Source organism: Arabidopsis thaliana, chromosome 5 (genome assembly GCF_000001735.4).
Source record: "Arabidopsis thaliana chromosome 5, partial sequence".
Taxonomy (NCBI): domain Eukaryota; kingdom Viridiplantae; phylum Streptophyta; class Magnoliopsida; order Brassicales; family Brassicaceae; genus Arabidopsis; species Arabidopsis thaliana.
The window spans coordinates 10,256,617-10,274,331 of record NC_003076.8 but is presented as its reverse complement, the minus strand read 5'-3'; the positions used below and the strand labels follow the sequence as shown (position 1 = coordinate 10,274,331).

The window sequence follows — 17,715 nt, the reverse complement described above, 5'->3', positions numbered from 1 at the left end:
TGACCATTAATTTGTTTATTCATTGGTTTATTTAAGAAAAATAGATAGCTGATTCACTATAAATACTTGAAACACATAATCACGTAAAATAAATATTATTTGATATATCACTATTTATTTATTTATTTTATTATAAATATTAAAAAATATAATATTTTGTCTCATATATTAACTATATCATAATTATCAAATAACCGTAACCGTATTTAACGATAACCGTATTTAACCGTAACCGTATTTAACCGTAACTGTTTTAACCGTATATATAACGGTTAAGGTTAAGGTTAAAAAAAATTTATAATCATAACCGGTGGTTAATAAACCGTAACCGTTATAACCGTAACTGTGGTCATGCCTATTGGTTCGGTTCTTCGGGTTCAAGTATTATAGCCAAGCCTAGCGGATACGGGTAAGAGAGTGAATTGGACGAGATTTAAAGTTTAATGAAGACTCAAATGAGACCGAACAATTTACTGTGGCAAAGCTTATTCAAGGAGGATTATGGTTGAAGCCCACTGGAGTTACTTTCCAAGAGTGGCTTTGGGACCTCATAGTAAAGTTCAAAACTTTGGGAGCACAATATAACAGTAAAAGGAAAGAAAAATATACCCATACTAAACCACACACCCATGAGTTGGCTTGACTTGGATCTGAATTTGGATAAGTGGGCCTTCGATAGTTTTCTTTTTTGCTCCACGTTTTAAATTTTGTAACTGATTAATACAAGATTTGAATCAGTCAATGCAAGAAAGTCTCAAATCTGTAAAAGCTCATGAGATTCTCCTTAATGTCGTAATTACGCTTTATTATTGCGGTAATCAAGTATATGTGGGTTTCATCTCATACAGAAATTCACAACGATAACTCTACTAGTCTCTCCTTCTCTCAGAGTTTGCACTAATGAAGGTGTTTGTTGGAGATGCTAGTGATGAGACAAACAAATCAAGTGTATGTGATGTCATCGTTTGATATCTGATTTGTGTCTAGTGTTGTAAGCGCATGTGTTACGCCTGACAAATTTAGTGGATGTGCCGGATTTAATATGTGGAATTACTATCAAGTGGCCTCTTAAATTGTTTGCCAATCGATAAGGGACTCCCGGTTTTGTGGTCATAGACCATCTGCATTGGTTAACTACTCATATGTGTTTCTTTACAATTTAATAATAATATTTTTTATTTAGTTTAATTATTTAATTTATTTAAAATATGGAAACAAATAAGAAATTGACATGGGAGAACCATATAAGAGAGAGAATATTCAAATGTTTTTAACTAAACCCTCTGAAACTAAATATTAATACTGTTTTTTTCTATGGTTTTTTTTTTTTAAATTAAAGACCCCCATTTTTATGTGCAATGGAGATGGTCTTATATACCATCGAATGTAATATAGTTATGATTACGCAATAATTTGTTAAAGAATGGCGAACCACACCTACCTTCTCATGAGCCCACTTCCTTGTGGTAGAGCTAGCTTATGTACATCTAGGGTTCTTTTTTTGTTTTTTTGGTAAAATATGAAATATTTATATAATTTCTGAAGTTTCCATAATAATTACAAGGTGTACAAGTAGCAAAAAATACAAAAAAACTAAAGAATATGCATACAATAATAAACACAACAGAAGAAAGAAAAACCAGACCGAAAACAAAAGAACAAACACCGATACCGAAGTGTAAAACTCGGAAATTTGTGTGATTTCCACAACTCCAAGGAGCCGGAGTCTCATCTAGAATTTTATAAGAGCTAGGGTTTTAATAAGAGATATTTATGTTTTTCCTTTGGAAATCGTTAGTTGAAGGTATTAGAAAAGAGCAATGACTTTTAACGGTTTTAATAAAAACTATTTCTGTCCAAATCATTGGCTTTAGAAGCTTTGACTTTAAAAATTTGAGCTGCAGAGAATTTGGTTGTAAAGACTTTGGCTGTTAAAATCTGATTGGTAGAACAAAATTGTAGAAGCTGTGACTGTTATTTTTATTATTATTATATATAATAATAAATAAAATAAATTTAGAAATAAATTTATGTAACAATAAAACTTTATTAATGATTTTTAAAAATATATATTATTCATACATTTAAAAAAGAAAAAAACATTGCATTATTTATATTTATTGTTTCATGCCGAAACTTAATATCCAAACACATTAATAATTAAAATACTTATCTTCAATGATTCTTATGGCTAAATTTTTTTCTCAAAACTGTTTTGATTGTTTTTTTGATTTATCAAAAAATCAACAAATTTATTAATGATAATGAAATGACATCTAACTACAAGAAATCATTTTTACTGAGAAAATAATTAAGACTAATAATATACGTCACTAATTTGTGACCTTTTTGATACGTTTTTGGTGACTAAATATATTTGTCACAATTTCGTAGTAATTTCGTCACAAAATTGTGACGGTTTTCATCATCACCGAAATTTGTCTCAATTAGCGACAAAAATATTACGATTCTATGACCGAAACAACTGTGACGATTTTGTGACGTATCTTTGGTCACAAATTAGTTACGAATTTGTAATGAATATGGGAGTCACAATTTGTGACATTAGAGTGACTAAATAGTAGTCATGGATTGATACCAATGAGTGACAAAATATTTTGTTATAAATAGTTTCGTAATTTTGTTACAATTTTGTCCCAATGTGGACTGATTAACAACATTTAAAAAGTTATCATCTTCATTTATTTAAAAATATTTCAAACCGTTATTATCTTAATTTATTTTTGTTATAATATTTTAGATGAGATAAAGACTATTTTTCTTATTAGATAAACTTTAAAAAGTATTATATTTAATTTTAATTCTAATCCTAGTAAAAATAGGAATCTTATCGATCAACATATATATTATCCTGTTTATGTGGAAAGACTTATATATAAACACATTAAAAATTATAGTTCAATTAACAAAGATTTTGCCCACGTTATGTTGATTTAGAAATGCTCGGAAAAGAAGAAAGGTTTTGCCCACGACGATGTGTCTTCTCTTACAAGTAATAAAGGTTTTGCTCATATCAACACATGTGTCTTCTCTTACAAGTAAGAAACAAAATTGTTTTATGTGTCTTCTATCATATCAATTAGTGTTTGATTCCCTCACTTCACTACAAAAAGTCAAACTGGTTTAGTACTTCGTCAAATTTGTTCTTAGAATCCAGTCCAATGAATGTTTATTAATAAGCTCATGCTTAGTTTTCACTTGTCACATGCTCTGCTCTAAAATCTGCTGGTATGTTTCAGTTTTGCTAACATGTTAACCTTAAAACATCTGTAAAAAAATCATATATATGAAAGTTGGCCAACTCTCTCCATATGAATGACACATCATCACACAAGAAAATGACATGTGTCATTCGATTTTTTTAAAACTAAAAATTAATAAAATTAAATAAGCAAATTAAATGTATCATCAATCTTACTCTTAATTGATTTCTTTAAAATAAAAATAAAAAATAAAAAAATATGTTAATAAATTAAGCACTACTTTCATTATATTCTTTTTATTACTATTTTTTATAGCAATAATCACTACTCTATAATGACTAAATTTTTTTAATACACTATAATAAACCTTTAAAACATAAGACCTACCAAATAATTTAATACGCGATCATTTCTCTTATTCACTGATAACATTGAGTGTGTATAATTGAAATAGAATACATAAGACTGAAATTTTGTTTAAAACAATAATTATTAAATTAAATATGAAGAAAAATATATTGATTACCATACAAAATTCAAATACTATCTATAAAAATATATTTTTATAGATAGTATTTGAATTATATAAAGTATGGTTTTCAAAGTTACTAATTCATAGGATCGTGCCACGTGTCAAGTCAAACGATCAGATGTTTACATGTGTCATTAAAAATTTAACTTTTTTATTCTCTTAAAAAAATAGAAAATCTAAAAAAGTAAACAAATTTACATACACTAATTTATATGTCTCTATATATAACTATATATATATTTACTTTTATTCAATAAAAGGAAAATTAACAAATTTGTTTTTACATGTGTTATTGATCATTTAAATGTAGCACATATTATATTTTTTTTAAAATAATTTAGTATGGATAATAATACTAATTAAAAAGACCATTGAAGTTTAAAATAGTAATATAATTTATTTAACATTAGTTTAGTTGGATAAAATTATATTTGTCAATGTAATATAATGTTTTCATTCGTTAAACCAAAACACAAAATATTAATTATAAGAATAAATTTTTGAATACCTATGTTTTAACCTAAGAATTTTAACGCATCGTACGATGGAGCACTCTTGCATCCTTTGATGTGTTACTATACCTATGTTTTATTCTAAAAATTTTAACTCATGTAATCATAAGTGAAAATAGAATATTTTGAGAAAAACTGCTTATAGGATTTAATTTTTCAATTACTTTTAATGAGAATATTTTCATTTATTAATTTTAACTCATTTAAAATTAATTTCCATGATGTAAATTTAACTTACGAAATTATGGCATATAAAAAATAAATATTTTCAACAATGTTTGGTTTCTAAATATTTTTGTGGATTTCTGTTTTTTAGTTAATTATGTTTTGTTAATTGTTAATTATTTTTAATACCCAACAAAGATCATTTCTCTTATATGGATATATGCAATGACAGAAGATTTAAAAGTATTAACTTAAATGATACTTTCATTTTTGCTTTATCTTTATTTTTTCATATGAATACTCTTGAAATCTTGTTGAGTTTATATCAATTTTATATATTTAATCATGAGCCTATAACAATGTTGTTGGAGTATTATATCAGAAGAATACATAAAACCAGAAAGAGTTTATTTATAATCAAGTTAGACAATTTTCAATTCATTCAAGACACGATCATTTCTCTAATATTGATATATGCAATGACAGAAGATTTAAAAGTGTTGACTTAAATGACATTTAGTTTTTGCTATCTTTTTATTTTCTTCATACTCCTTTTTCATATGAATACTCTTTAGATCTTGTTCAGTTGAAGTTAATCCAAACTTTAATCATGAGCTTATCACAATGTTGTTGAATTACATAAAACAATGAATTGATTTATTTATAATCGAGTAAGGTAAATTTTAAACCACACAAGTAACATGGTTACACATAATTGTATCAAAATTATGAAAAAATATTAACATCTTATAAATAATCAGCTTTATACATGAAAATTAGAAATTGATATTTCGAGTTACAAATGAATCTAACCATAAAAATTATAAAATACAAATTATGGATCTAATTTCATTAACAATAAAAAAAATATAAATTAGCAAAAATAAAAATCAATATAAATATTTTTTTAACAATTTTCAAAACAAACCCACGCGTAGCGTGGGTACTCATCTAGTATTTATTAATACTAAACGAATACAAACTCACAACTCTTGTTACTATGTATTAAGTTATAAACGTAACTACTGACTTATTTTCTACTAATGTTTTTAATATTTCTTTGTTGAGTTGCAGGAACAATTCGAATAATAATACAATTGCTAGAGAATACTAATCGGCAATAATACGTTAAATGCAGTAAATTAAAGTTTACATGTATGTATATATATGCAGTAAATTAAAGTTTTCAGTTTCTCGCACATTTCTAATACTTATAATTTTCTCATATAGTTTATTACTTTTCTGATAAATGGTTTTTAATATTGTAGGTTTAATTTAATGTAGTCGAACAATAATATTTCAGCAACAAGACGTTGGATATATGAAAGAATCGATTACAAAACTAATGACGTTTCAACAAAATATTACCAAGAATTGAAGAAATTTCTAAGATTTGCTAAGAATCAGCCTTTATTTCTTGAGAAAAGCAAACTTTTTTGTTCTTGTATTAAGTGTGAGAATGGAAAAATGTTGCCTGAGACGACCGTGACGAAACACTTATATAACAGAGGATTTATGCTTAATTATTCAGTTTGGATTTCTCATGTCTGACAATCATTCTGCTACCGAGGATGCTTTTGGGTCTGCGTCTCACACTGAACCAATGAATCCTTATGCAACAATAGCTTCAGAAGCATTTGATAAACCAGAATCAAGATTTGGTGAAAACATAGAAGAAGAGCCCAATGCTAAAGCAAAAAAGTTTTATGATATTTTGGATGCTGCAAAAAATTCAATTTATGATGGATGTAAAGAAGGTCTTTCACAACTATCTTTAGCAGCTCAACTCATGAGTTTGAAGACAGATTATAATCTTTCTCAAAATTGTATGAACGCAATTTGTGAAATGATGCAAGAATATTTGCCCGAAGGTAACAAGTCAATGAAATCGTACTACGATGTAAAGAAGCTTATGTGGTCTTTAGGTTTACATTCAGGGGCGGATCTATGTGTATGGGAGGTGGGGCACGTGCCCTACACTAAATTATAAATATTAGCTTGTAAATTTATGTAAGTTAAATGATTCAGCACAAATGGTTAAGTGTTTTCAATATTCGTCCTTCCTTACACAGGTTCGAAACTAGTTGAAGTAACTTTTTTCTTCTTTTGACTTTTCTTTTTTCTTCCCCCACTATTATCAATTTAATCACTTGTATTTCTTCTTTTGATTTATGAACATTCACTTTTAACTTTCTTTTAAAATTTCTTTATTAATTGATTAAATAGTATGTCTGCTGATATATTTCTAAAATGTTTGATATATATATTCATTTACTTTTATGTGAAAATGAATAACAAAATTATATGTACACAATTTCATAGTTTTTCCTTGGGTACCTATATATATTGTGAGAAACAAATTACAGATTTGTTGAACTACATATTTGATCACAAATTTATAGTTTAGTAACGAACAATATATGTAATAATTTTGATAAAACAATAATATATAACAAGTAGATTAATAGTGCTCTAGACTAAATATTTTTCTAGATCCGCCACTGTTACATTATCAAAATATTGATGTTTGTCAAGATAATTGCATGCTTTTTGGGAAAGATGATGCATCATTAGAGAATTGTAAGTTCTGTGGCAAAGATAGATTTCGTCCAACTCAGCTTGGGCATAAAAGAGTTGCATATCGCCAGATGTTTTATTTGCCGCTTGCCGACAGATTGAAGAGATTGTATCAATCTAATATAATACGCAGAACACTCGGTGAAAAGCGGGGAAATGTCTCATCCATCTGATGGAGAATCATGGAAACATTTTAACAAAGTATACCCTAATTTTACGTCTGAAACAAGAAATGTTTACCTTGGATTATGTACAGATGGTTTTAATCCATTTGGTATGTCAGGACATAACTACTCATTATGGCCTGTAATATTGACTCCGTATAATCTTCTACCTGATATGTGCAAGAACGAGAGTTTATGTTTCTCTTAGTTCTAGTTCCTGGTCCAAATCATCCTAAGAGAAGTCTTGATATTTTTTTTCAACCATTGATAGAAGAATTGAAAGATTTGTGGTATACTAGCGTTCAAGCATATGATCATTATAAAAAGGAGAACTTTTCCTTACGAGTTGTACTTATGTGGACAATAAGCGACTTTCCAGCTTATGGTATGCTTTCAGGTTTGACAACTCATTGTCGGTTGGCGTGTCCTTATTGTTTAAATCAGACATATGCATTTCAGTTGAAGAATGGTAGGAAAACGAGTTGGTTTGATTGTCATCGTTCCTTTTTGCCGAATGATCATAGTTATAGGTGGAACAAGAAAATTTTTAAAAAGGGAAGAGTTGTAAGTGATCTTCCAGCTCAACTGCTAACAGGTGAAAAATTGTGGAATGAAAGAATTATGAAAATGAATTTTGTTGTTGTGGACAGCGTACGTGGATAACATAACATGCCAATAATTATTGTATCAACAATATAATAACATTCTATTATTATATGTATATCTATCTAAACGTAATTTATTTATTTTATTTTTGTTTGTCAATTATAGATGCGTCCAACAATAACCATTAGCGGTCGTTTTTATGGACAAGGATCGAGTTCTCAAGCTGCTGGTTATGAAAGACCTTTGTCTCAAACTGCAAACGTTGAATCAAGTGAGCAGAGAGAAGAAATTGCACATGTGCAATATGATATTCGAGTGCTTCACCCCTCTCGAAGAAATGGAGCTAAATGGTATTGTTCTTTCTTTTATGTTTCATTCATTATTTAATGTAACAAAAGTAACTGTAAATATAATTTAAATTCATATGCATCAGGTTCAAAAACAACACCGAAGTATCAACGCGTGTTAGAAAAATCATTGAAGGGTGTTTTTAGGGACCTTGGTATAGCTGGAGAAAAGTGCCGCAATTTTATAGAGATGCATGGTTTACAACGTTTAAGTTGTGTGTTAGTCATATATAAACTATTTTTCAGAAATAATTTTTTATTTAATACATGTCTGATATAGATATATTTTAGACAAGGTTTGAGTGGGATGCCTCGATTGAGCATCTAGTTAAAGCCAACTTTGATGCCCTTTCTGCTGTTCGCATCAAAGGAATGGTTAGTCTTGCAAAGTCCAAATGAAAACAACCTGACTGGATTCTGGCTGAATATTTGAGAGTAATGGTAGCTTATTGGAAGACTCCAAAAGCAAAAGAAAAAAGTGAAAAAGCTCGTTCTTCACGACTATTTAGTCGTGATGGTTTAGACCAACATTGTCACAGAGCGGGTTAACGTTCGTATGCTAAAGTTCAAGATGTCTTGGTAATATATTTTATTTTTCATTTTGGTAACAATTATGTTTTATTTAAAAACCTTTCATAAGACTTATTTACTTTCTTTTTTGTTTTGTTTTTAGGAAGCGAATAACGAAGACTCTTCCTTCGTTGCTGTGATGAGAGCTACACACCAAAAATCTGATGGAACATATGTTGTTGAAAGAGCAAGACTAATTGTTGAACAATATGATGAATGTCTTCTTGAACGCTTGACACAAGCGAATTCCTCCAATGGAGAGGTTTTGACAATGGATTGCCTTACCATAGAAGAGAAAAATGAAATCTATGTCAAGATAACTTTCACTTGCTTTCACTTGAATCTACTTTGCTTTCTTGGATCTTTGAAGAAGTTTGTGTTTTAAAATTTGTCAATATTCATGAACTAATGTTTTTTTTCTAGATTGTTGGAATACCAAAACAAGGTTGTGTATTTGGATTTGGATCACTTCAGAGTGGGGTTTCCATGTCAGATGGTTCCTTAGTTCCCCCTCAAGCTACTGAAGAAGTGGGAGCATTAACTCTCCGAGTGAAAGAACTAGAAGCTGAACTGCAAAAGAGTCGTGAAGATAATGTACTTGTTCGACTCGAAGCTGTGGAGCAACTAATTCAAACTCTTGCACGTCAGAATGGGTTAGATGCATCAGCTCTACCTCCTCCACCTGTAGAAAGTTCTTCTTCTCCACAAGCTCCCATGGGAGTTTCTCCATTTTATCGTGCTACGTAATATGGCTTGACTTTATTTTCTATTTGGTTTTACTTTAATTTGTTTTATTTGCTTCTGTTTGCTTTCATTTTAGACCATATGGGTTGACTTTGCTTTTTATTTGGTTTTACTTTGATTTGGTTTATTTACTTCAGTTTGCTTTTATTTTAGACCATATTACGTTTTTTTTTTTCAGACAATTTTAATTTAGATGTTGCTTTCGTAATTTATTTTCAGTTTCTTTATTAATCTATTTTTTTAATCAACAATATATGAAAATTTAGAGGAGAAAAAATCACAAATTCTGAAAATAATTTAGTAAATATAGTGACTAATATAAGTGTCAAATAGTTTTTTAATTATGAAAGATTATGATTGATTTGTAGTAATAAAATGTGATGAAGTTAGGAAGATAAAATAGTTGGAAATGAGAACCGATTGATAACGTCTTTTTAGTTATAACTAGAGACAGTCTTGGAACGGTATGATTGTCACAAAGTATTACATTTTGGTGACGATGATTAGTCCGTACTTTTGGCGATTTAGTGACTATAGTTCCGTTGAAAGAAATGACATAATTGTGACGCTTTTTTAGTCATCACTTGTAACGATTTAGTAACTATATTTTCGTTTTCATATGTGACAAAAGTGACGTTTTGATAGTCAGGATATATGACAATTTTTCGACGATGTTTTTAGTCGGTAGATGTGACGATAAAGCAACGATTTTTTAGTCATCACTAGTAACGATTTAGTAACTATATTTTCGTTTTAATTAGTGACAGAACTATGACATTTTGATAGTCACCACATATGACGGTTTTAAGACTCTAATTATAGTCGGTAAATATGACAGTTTTGTTACTTTTATTTCTCGTTGCTGTTTGTTACAAAACAATTACCAAATATAACGTCACAATGTTTGTGACGTTTTTGATAAGAAAAAAATTTGTGACGAATGTATTGCAACCATTATCAGTTAGTCACAAATTAGTCACATAATTTATATTGTTATGGAATTGTTGGCATAGTGACAAAATATTATGTCTCAATAAAATTGATTTCTACTTTTATTAGTGGTGATGATAAAAAAATAAAATTATTATTAGTGTAATGGATCTTAAAAGAAAGTTAGAAAAATGATAATGATTAATTTATCAAAAACATTTTGAAAAAAATATATATGTAATTTGTAGAGAGCTTTTAATTATGTTTAGAGAAGAAAAAGAAAAGCTTTTAATAATATTTATTTTAAAAGCTTCATTTACGATGACTTTCAGAAAGGAAGAGAAAGGAAGAAGAAAAAAAGCCTTAAAAACTAAAAAAAAAAAAAAAAAAAAAATACTGCAAAGGCTTTAGAATCCATTTAAAGCCATGAAAGCCTCTTACCAATCACCCCCTTAACCAGCTGCACAATAGATAAATGAGTGCTTCAGACATTTGCTTTATAGATTAAGCAATTCAAGAGCATACCACAACAGATCAACCAACTAGTTGTCAATCAAAGGCTAGACAAATGATCGAACACTTTATCTACCTAAAACTAGTTGATAAATTTGGTTTGTTATACAAGAGTCAGACTAATCCACGAACAAACGAGCTACATATCTATTAATCAAACATTTGCTTTCTAGTTTAAGCGATACAAGAACATGTCACAATCAATTGCACAACAGATCAACCAATTTCAAAATGCTAGAACAGATGATCAACACCTGAGCTTCGTCTAGCTATATCTACTTGTTAAATTGTCTCACACATGCCATCAAAACAACGTTAGGGAAACAAAAAAAACAAACTACAAGAATCATCACTCTTAACGAATCCATATAGCCAAAATATGATTTTTTTTCTGCAATCCCAAATAAATGAACTAAAGTGAGGCTGCACCACCGATCGATGAAAGTGAAAAACGATCACCAACATCACCACTGTGACGGGGAGAGTGATAATCGAGACGTATCTCTTCCGATTTTGCAATCGGAGAGAATATGCGAAAGAAAGAGGAGGAAGAGAGAGAGAGAGAGGAGGATAATGTTTTTTTTCGTTTCACAGTACACCCAATCAGACACGTCAGCGCCTCTTAAAGGCTCTTTAAACCTCTTAGTTAAGAGCGGGTTTCTCAAATAAAGCCTATTATTGATTTAATTTTAATCAATCCAAAGCTAAGAACCATCACTAAAACCCACCGTTAAGGATGCTCTAATGACCTTACATTGTTCATCAGGCCAAGACTCATTACTCTCACACCCTGTTCATCTGCTTCAAGGATAGCTGCATCTATGATTTTGTTGATGGACTCATGGTAGCGCTGCAACTTATACTGCCGCCACATGTTTATGATGCAAAATTAGTAGTAAAATTTTAGATGCCAATTCCAAAAGATATACACATGAGACAAGATTTAGAGGTTATCTTCTCACCTATTTTTTTTTTCTTACCTTTTTCTTTTTGGTTTTAAAGGTTATTTCTTGCTAGGGAGAAACTTTTTTTTTTTTTTTTGTATTTTGTGTGTGAAAATTTGGAACAGTATTGATTTAAACCATAAATTCCAATTTACAAAATTAAACCCTTCTATGTTAAGATAATATATAAATAGAGTGGGTGTGCGTATGTAAACGAAATGCCTTACGTGAAATGCAAACTTTGGAAGGAGGTGAGAGTGAAGGGTGAGGTTACGGAGACGAAAGAGAAGAGGACGGTGAAGGGCCACATGAAGTAGGTGAGGTACCATGGGGATCTAGACCACAAGGGACGAGATGAGAGGGACGGGAAGCCAAGGCGCATTTGGTAGATGGAGTCGAGTGTAGTGAGGTGAGTGAGGTTGATGACGTCGGGTGATTCCTCCTCTCTCTCCAACGACTTCTCGTACAAGGACTCGCTGCATTTGTCGGTCGTCCCGTAGATATGGTCGTAGATTGGAATGAACAAAGAGTAGTTGGTTCTAAATTGCGTGTGATGGAGCGAGTGGAACCTTCAACATATTTTGATGCCACGTTATGTTTTATATATGTGAGTTCAAATCTTAACAATGTAGGTATATATAGTGTAGACGTACGAGGGGGTGTAGCAGAGGAACTTGAGGAGAGGGAATGATGAAAGAGACGCTTAGGGAAAAACTCGAAGTTGTAGTGTCCCATATAGTTCATGAAGTCAATGTAAGTAACGTATGCAACGAAGGGAACAATGGAGAGGATCCCACATAGGGACACCGTTACTATGGGTATGGCGAAGAGTACTGAGTAGGCGATGTGCTCGGCGAAGGGGTGCACCACAGCTGCCAATTTTGATTAAAGAAATATGTTGAGGGATGTATAATATTTAGTAGAAGAAAAATGATAGATGAAGGTACATACACGTGATGGGCTCGGTGACGATGGAGGAGTGGTGGTGAGAATGGTAACGAGAGTAGAGGAAGTGGTGGTGGAGAGATCTGTGGAACCAGTAGTATAAGAACTCGACGGGAACAGCATGAAGTAGAAAAGAAGCACATGATGGTGGCTTGGGAGGGATACGCGAGCAGCCTGGGAGTTTGTTGTTGACGAGATACATGAAGAGCGTGTTGAAGATGATTTGGTCGTCCCAAGATTGCTCTCGGTCCACTTGCTCGAACTCAATGGGCTTGTCCACTGTTAAGGTTTTTAAAACACTACATCCACGATCTTCTTCCTTCCCTTGGCCGTCTTGTGACGCGACACACTGATCCATATCTGGCTGTGAATATTCTCCACAGCATCATCGCCACTATCATTAGTCTCCATAGGTCCTTCTCCTCCTCCTCAGCTGTCACGTATGAATGTATGCTTGCAATCGCCAACGGGGCAACCAAGAACTTGAAGCCACCAAGGGGACTCCATGGCCATTCCGTCAGAACTCCCGGCCTCGACGCCATCCAAAGGTATTGAATTTTAGCTAAGACGCGAAGAAGAGGCAAAGTGGGCTGGGCCAACCAAGTTTTGAAGCTAGAATGCAACATGATATATATAAAGAAAATTTCACCGTGACCACCTCTGTGAGTTTTTCTTTTAGGAAGAGGCAAAGTGGGCTGGGCCAACCAAGTTTTAACCATTCGGCCCAAAATTGACGAATTTGCCCTGGAACGAGAAACTGACGGAGCCGGTTCAGTTTCGTGAACCGTTTTCTGGTTACGGAAATAATTTTAAATATTTAAAATTATTTAAAAAAACGTAAGTAAATAATTTTAAAACTTAAAATAAATCAAAAACTGTCTTCGAGAAACGTAGAACAGTTCCGACGAAGAGTCATTTCGAAGACGCAGAAAAATTCCGACGAAACTTAAACCTTATTCCGATTGAGGCTCTATTCGAGTTCGAGTCTTTGATTAAGTGGAGGAAATTTCGATCGAGTTCGTGTTAAAGTGTCTAACAATAAGACGATTTTCGGGTTTATCGATTAACTGTTCATAGAAAAACTCAAATGGCGGAGACGAGGAAGAGTAGTCGGCGGCGAGGAGTTTCAGATGTTAATGAGTCATCGACGGCGACGACTAATTTGGGTAAGTTTGCCCTAACTTCGTTTGGAGAATGTCTTGATGCAAAATCTAGGTTAATTTTAGAGATTTCAACTCAGAAATTTTCAATTGACAAAGGGTTTTTAGTGTTTAACGCCAAAAACAGTTGATTGAGTATAAAAGTTTAGGTGTACGTGTATATGAATATCGAGTTTATGTTTAGTTGGTATTGGGATATAATGTACGTGTTAAGAACTTTTTCGTCTTTTTCAACTTTCAGGAAGTACTTCTAAGGATCCGGGTGAATTACCACAGAGGTTGTTTGCACTCGACCACTACCCTACCAAGGCGAAGATAAATGCATACTCCAGACCGGAGTACATTGGTCAAATAGCAGCTGCGCTTAAGGACACACCAGAAATGACGTTCCTTCTAGAGTCTCCATTTGGTGACCTCTTTAGGATCCCTACTAACAAGGCATCTTTTTCTGGTAAACTTGTTCTTGGGTTAATATGCCATCAGTTAGTTACAAAGAAATGTTATGAGATGTGGATGGTATTCAGTGGTCATCCTATTAGGTTAGGATTAAGAGAATTGGCACGTATAACTGGTTTGGAATGTGAAACCTATCTTAAAAATAGTGCTATAGAAACTGTTATGCAGCGGAAGGCAGGTGAAAAAACAGTTTGGAATACTCTGTTTGGATCTGCTAATGCTAATCCAAAAGTTGAAGATTTAAGGGATAGATTGATTTCTGAAACTGACATGCCTCCATGGAAGAAATTAGCTCTCGCCCTAATTATTATTGTGGATGGGGTGCTAATATGTGACACATCTCCTCCCCTGAGACCAAATGAGATGACAGTTGAGCTGACGAAGAACCTGAATTTCTTCTGCAAATATCCCTGGAGAAGGACATCATTTCTCCTAACTTTGGATCGTTGCACAAGTTTCAAAGAAGGAGAGACCGACATTGAAAAACTCCGGAATGGTTGCAAGCAACAATCTTATGCACTCCATGGCTTCCCACTTGGACTCTAACTCTTTGCTTTCGAAACTATCCAGTTTATTGCTAGTCTCCTACCTTCTGAAGAAGATACCGCCGTCTTTACGGAGAGGACTATTAAAAACCTTTCCAAACTGCGTCCAATCAAGACATCCACCATATTGGCGTGCGAGGCTACTGAGCAGGTTTGTACAGTTGTTGTTGTACATACATTGGTATAAAAAGATGAAGTACATACACTCTGAAATTAACAATGATTATCTATGTAGGTGGATATCACATATATTGTGGACCCAGCAGACAATGATTGCCCAAAATCTTTGGTATGGAGGAAAGAAAAAGAGGACCCAAGAGTTGATAATATTTTAAGGATGTTGAAATCTGGGCAGGAGTGGGATGAGAAAATGTGGGTTGGAGGCGATGATGAGCCTAAGAAGCAAGTCCGGCCCTCAATAACAGGAGAGAGAGGTAACCATTTCTCTTCATCGTATAACTTATATCAGAATTAGGTTCTTCTAAGAGTAGTAATGCATGATTAAACCGTTTTATATAGTTATTTTGAAGAGGCAAAGACGGGTGCTTGATCCTGTTGAAAACAAAAAAAGGAAAATTACCCACTCTGATGATGGGGAAGGTGGACCCAGTGGTGGTGATGGTTTTGGAGACGAAGCGTTTGATAAGTATGCGGTCGAATTGAGGCGTTTCTTCAAGAGGCAAAAACATCTTTTGGATAATAAATTTGAAGATTTAAAAGAACAATTATTGACCAAGTGTATGGTTTTGATTTCGAAGGAGGTAGGAGAGAACTCGGAGATTGATGAAGATTCTTCCAAGTTACACCGAAATGTCTCTGACTCTATAATGGAAGACAATGTCGATCGTGTTCCATCACCAACTCAGCAGGTAACTTATGTTCTTAGTATTTCATTATTGTACGTACAGAATATTTTATGTTCTTTATGTTCTTAATTTTGACATAACAGCCCGAACAAGGCATTCCTGATGGTGGTAACTTTGAAGAACTCCTACCGCAGTCAAAACAAATACTGTCTGACCCAGGCATTGATAAAATGTCAGATGATGCATCTTCCTCGTCCAATCAGGTACGTCTGGTACTACTAATTATAGTGTACGTACATGTTATTTCTAATTTGTATGGTTTGCATATTTATAGGATGTTGCGAAAGGTGTTAGTGGTAATCGTGAAGAAGAAGTTGTTGCTCCTGAGTCACAAAAGTTGGAGGAGCACAGAATCGAACTGCCACAATCACCGGAAGACAAGGTTAGGCAAGAAGTTGCTTTTGAACGTACAGAACAACTATTTGAATGTACACCGATATAAATGTACGTCCATGGAAAGTCATTACAGTTATGATGTATTTTGTAATAAGTAAACTGTAGTAGTTTGAACGTACACTGATACAATATACGTCCATGAAATATAATGTCGAAAATAAGTAAAACTTTAGCATAAATAAATGATATGTTTAAATTCGGTTACAAATGTGTAGTTATTAAGAATAACAGAAACAAGAGATAAACTAATAGACAACTACTCTGATTTCTTCCACTTCCGGTATATCCGGATTAGCAATGACTTTGGAGATGGGGCCATTGCTCACAACCTTCAGTTTATAAATCCCGCTCAGACGCCACGATACGAGAGCAATAACATTTTGAGGACCAGTTAGCCGCTGGAAGAATCTTTGAAATTCCAAAGTTTGATCATTGTGTGTTTCACATTGAAGAACTTCCTTGCTACAGAGAATATATATTATATGGAGGATATAACAAACATTTAGGTGAAACTTTTTTTAAAAAATAACATAGGGACACTTATTATTGATCCATTATCTTAAAAGGAAGGTTCAGCCCACGGTAGTCTTCAGTCAAGTTGCCAACCTAAAGGAGCGCACCAATCACATCTGGTGTACGTAATAAAAGATAAAAGTATTACGTGTACGTACAGATATACAAGAATGAATAGAGAGTCAAATATACTAACCGACTAACACTCCGGTTGAAACTATCCTCTCGATGATGTAGTCAAAAGGAGTAAAATCGTAATACGGTATTACAGCCAATCCCAAAACTTTGGTAACAATGGTCTGATCCATAAAACAGATCCGGTAGTCATGGGACGTTTTGTGTATCCCCTCGTCGTGGAGACAAACCGAGAAAGTATTGATAACTATCCACTCATTTTCTCGGATACGGTCAGAGTAAAACGAAGCAATGCGACGATTAATGGTAGCCTCTATGCGGGAACGCATTCCCTGCACCAAATCATCATGATTAGTGACATGTAAGATATGTGAAAGTAAAAACGTTATAAACACATTGGCGAAATAGTACTCGATTATCGGCCAAGATGAGACCCACGTCGAACTCATTTATTCCCACGCATTTCTTAAATACCCTGACCACAAAAGCGCGTATACTCCATCCGGTGATCATTGGACAAAGTTCGAAAATGGCATGATATCCAGCATCCATGATGCCAAAAAAAACCCAGAATAACCAACTTTCTGTATTATTTGTGTGATGGGTTTAGACTTTTGTTTGAATGAATGAAGGGTGTTATTACCAGGTTCTGAAATAGATTTTAAAAAGACGCGATGATTGGTCCCAAATCGATGTAACGGTTTAGTAAAAAATGTAACCGTCAACTCTTTATAATTAGATTTACGAAGTGTACGTACAAATGAAAACGTTTATCAAAGGTACGTACAGACAACAACAGTATTGACAAAAGAGTTGAAGGATAATCAAATACACCGATAATACGAGGTCCACAAACGTACGTACAGACAAA

General features: G+C 32.9%; 4 pseudogenes across 4 annotated transcripts; 2 read left to right on the top strand and 2 right to left on the bottom strand.

Annotated features, from left to right (window-relative positions):
• Positions 1-5,711: 5,711 nt before the first annotated feature.
• Positions 5,712-9,441, top strand: AT5G28285 (annotated as a pseudogene; the record flags this gene model as incomplete). The annotated part of the gene is made up of 1 exon: positions 5,712-9,441.
• Positions 9,442-10,744: 1,303 nt separating this feature from the next.
• AT5G28280 lies at positions 10,745-11,495 on the bottom strand (annotated as a pseudogene). The gene has a single exon.
• A 2,365-nt stretch (positions 11,496-13,860) lies between these two features.
• AT5G28270 lies at positions 13,861-16,242 on the top strand (annotated as a pseudogene; the record flags this gene model as incomplete). The annotated part of the gene is made up of 7 exons: positions 13,861-13,939; positions 14,175-14,885; positions 14,988-15,085; positions 15,170-15,368; positions 15,454-15,803; positions 15,884-16,003; positions 16,075-16,242.
• A 199-nt stretch (positions 16,243-16,441) lies between these two features.
• Positions 16,442-17,396, bottom strand: AT5G28266 (annotated as a pseudogene; the record flags this gene model as incomplete). Its single annotated transcript has 1 exon — positions 16,442-17,396.
• Between the last annotated feature and the right edge of the window lie 319 nt (positions 17,397-17,715).